This window comes from Cryptomeria japonica, chromosome 9 (assembly GCF_030272615.1).
Source record: "Cryptomeria japonica chromosome 9, Sugi_1.0, whole genome shotgun sequence".
Taxonomy (NCBI): domain Eukaryota; kingdom Viridiplantae; phylum Streptophyta; class Pinopsida; order Cupressales; family Cupressaceae; genus Cryptomeria; species Cryptomeria japonica.
In genome coordinates, this window is record NC_081413.1 from 506889766 (window position 1) to 506893666 (window position 3901).

Sequence of the window (3901 nt, forward strand, 5' to 3'; positions counted from 1 at the left end):
GATGTGTTGCTAGGTTGATGCTTTGGTTGGATGAGGTCTTTTGTAAAGGCATATACACAACAAGCGTGAAAGGGAACCAAACACATTAAGAACTTCTATACTCACAAAGATAAAAGACTTTCATGTTTTACTTATTTTAAATTTTGTGATTTGATTTGATGCAATACAAAGAAACTTTCCCTTTGGCTCAATTTGGATTTTTGTCCCCTTTTGGTTTCAAGTGGGGAAAATTATCTAAACACTCAAGCACATAATACACACCGACAAAAGTAGTCAAGTGGATGTACAAATTCTTGCATACACAATAAATGATGTCCAAAAAGTTCAACTATAGGTTTTACAAGCTCAACTAGGGGTATCATCTATATACCACAAGGATACATTGAGGCCCAAATCCATGAAATGGAAGAAAATAATGTCAAACATTCGAGTGAAAAGGGTAACCTACTCTCCATATTCACATGTCTCTAAGGTATAAAGTTCTTAGAGGCCTAGCTTAGGTATGTATTTTGATTCACCCTCGCTATTTATATTCCACTAGAACATGGGAGTTAAGGTCGTCCCCTAGAGTGATCACTTGTCTAGGAAGGCCTCCTAAAAAGAAAATAAAAATAAGATCCTTTATTTCTGGTTCACTCAAGTTTTTTGCTAGAACACAAGAGAAAGCATATGTATGGAAAAATTCATGATTAAAAGGCAAGGGAGTTTATTCTAAGCCCAAATTCAAATGTGTATGATCAATTTTAAGCTCATTTTCAATACGTGGAAGACACACCAAACAAGTTGATCTAAAACAAGAAATGATACTATGATAGATGAAAATGATTATGATCACTTTTAAAATGTAAATGGGTTTAGTGATTTAAAATGTGATTGTTTTGCCTTCAACCTAATTTTCACAATGTCGGTCTTCAATTTTTTTAACAAAATAGTAATATAAGATTAGAAAAACCTCCAAAAATACAAATTCAATAGGGATGTGATTCCCACCTACACATTGAATTTCAAATTTATTTGTAAACCCTAATTAGCCTAACTCCTAGCCTAGAATCAACAAAATCATTCAAGACCACCAATGGAGCGTTAAATCAAGTGTGCAATCAAATGAAATAGAAAATATACCTTTACATTCATGATAAGCTTGACTCCGTTGTCCTCTTATCCTCCAAGATCTTATGGATACGATGTATTTTCTCTTAGCATTAAGCACTAGTACAAGATGTCATAAATAAATGGAGAGTGGTGGATTGATGGTGCAAGCAAGATAATGATGATGATGAAAGTTCTAAAAAAAAAATCGGTATAATACAAGTAAACTCAAATTATGGATCCATGAAAATGAAAAGGAAGAAGCATCTTTTATAGAAATCTCCAAGAGAATCAAGGGCTTAGATTAAGAGGTCAAAATATCAATGGCCATGATCACATAGTTAGAAGAGAATCAATAGGATTAAGAGGTGCTAATGATATGGAGGGACAAGATTGAATGGTAGGTGAGATTAAATAAGATTAAGAGGTTAATTTGAATGAAAGGCTAAGGTTGGGTGGTAGGTATGAGTAAGGTAGATGTATTGTCACGTAAAGAGGAGGAGAGAAAAGTAGAATGAAGAGGGATGAGATGCTTGTCACATGCCTACAAATTTAGATTATGATCCATGTGAACAAGTTGGAGGGCTAGGATTAGAAGGAATAGGACAATGAATTAATTAAAGAATTGAAAGTATTTATTTAATTAATAGAGGAAAACGGTGGGATTAGGATAATTAAATAACTAGTTATTTAATTAATATTAAAAAAGTTAATGAATTAATTAAATTAAAAAAATAGTTATTTAATTAATATTTAAAAAGCTAATGCATTATATATATATATATATATATATATATATATATAATTAATAGATGAAGTAATGGTAAAATAACTAAATAAATAATAAATCTTTATTTAATTAAGGGCATTTTTATGTGTCTACAAATGGAAATAAATTGCTTATCAAGTATAAACCTATAATAATGATTAAAAATTCTACTCTTTGATTTATATCTAAATTACATGATAAAGGAATACAAACAATCACATTTTAAATCACTAATATATGGGAGTAAAATATAAATGAAAAGTGTTTCTTAATTGGTTTGGTATAATTGCCAATTTTATTCTTTGAACTACTCAAGCATTACGATAGATGTGAATTTTTTCTATTTGGCGATGAAATAGTGAACTCAAATGACATTAACTGCTTGATGCTAATAATTTTGACACTAAGGACTATTTTGTGTCATGTAGTCTAGTCATGTTTACATAACCTTATCCCTCTCCCATGATCTTGTTTGATGTCCCTATTAATATGCAAGATTTATTTTCTACATACTTGTACACGTATCTTAAAACTTTTTCATGTTGAGAATCATGGTGGTCTTGTTTGGAAACAAAAGCTAGAGGATGTTATCTAATTTCAATAATGAATCAAGAACCTATGAAGTGGATAGAAGTTTGTATACTCACCACATGGTATGCAAAAATTTCCTTTTAATTCTTGCCAATTAAATGATCTAGGGTATTATCTTCGTGTGGATCTTGATTGTTCTTAATGCAACTTATTACTCAATGCTATAATTCCCTAAGAGATGACCACACATACAAGTCCTTAGTTGATCAAACCAATTTTTTTGGTATGTAGATCAATAGGATAACAACAAATTTAGAGAAAAGTTGTCTGAGGGATTAGGAGGTTAGAATTTGAAAAAGACAAACCATGTCACATTGAGTTGTCTGATTTGAAGTTTGAGTTGTCTCAAATAATAACAATTAAGGAATTGCAATTAAAGGTGGTTGGCTTACCCGTTCATGGGTTCCCCAGGGATAATCATGTGAGCGGTACTTTAGATGCGGATGTTGTGACATGATCAAAGCTAGACAGGGGTTGGGTGAAAATTAATTTTGATGGGGCTTCAAAAGGGGATCCGAGCACTTCAGGTGCAAGGTGTGTGGCCCGTGACGATGAGGGGAATATCCTTTTCACAGGAGCAAGAAGATTACAAGATGGAACCAATAATGAGGCGGAGGCTCAAGCGACCTTATTAGCAGCTGACTTGGCAGTGAAGATGAAGGCATCGAAGGTCCACTTGGAAGGGGATTCCTAGGTGGTGATCAATGCCTTGATCAAAGGTGATACCCCTTGTTGGAAGCTAAACAAATTTATACATATAACTTGTGAAAAGTTAAAATCATTCCAAGATTTTTGTATTTCCCATGTGAAAAGAGTCGATAATGTCATAGTTGACGGGCTCTCAAATGTGGCATGCGAGCTTTCTAAAGGGGAGGTGAGGTGGCGAGATTGTCATGATCGCATTGTGTGATGGAATTAAGACACCCTGCTAAGAATGCACTCCTGCAAATTCGAAGTGTGCATCCTTCGATCGAATTTTTATCCAAAGTTGTAGTCTGGTTTGAGTTAATGAGCATTTTAATGCAGAATGCTCTCTGAAATGGCGGCGATTGTGAAGCATGCCTACTTAATTTCTTTTTTTGGTACCATTGCACATTCAATAAGGTTTGTCTGTGAGTTGGTGGTGAAGGCTATAGGGTTTTTTGCAGAGTTCGACAGTTTTTTTGCAGAGTCTTTTTCCTATGGACGCCCAGAATGGAATCCAATTTTACTCTAATGTCTTCAAAGTTGATGTCGATTTTTCGGGGTCCCGTCCTGGGGAGGATGCTAGAGAAAATGTTCTTGGCAAATGACCCTCTTTTCTTGAGAGCTGTTCAGTTGGTGTTGGGTGAGGAAGTGGCGGTCATAGGTATCGATGTAGAGCTGATATTTACTCCCTAATTATGGATTGGGGACTGGGATATGAGTGTGTAGAAGTTAGGATGGTATTGAGAATGATCATTCTGCAGGCCT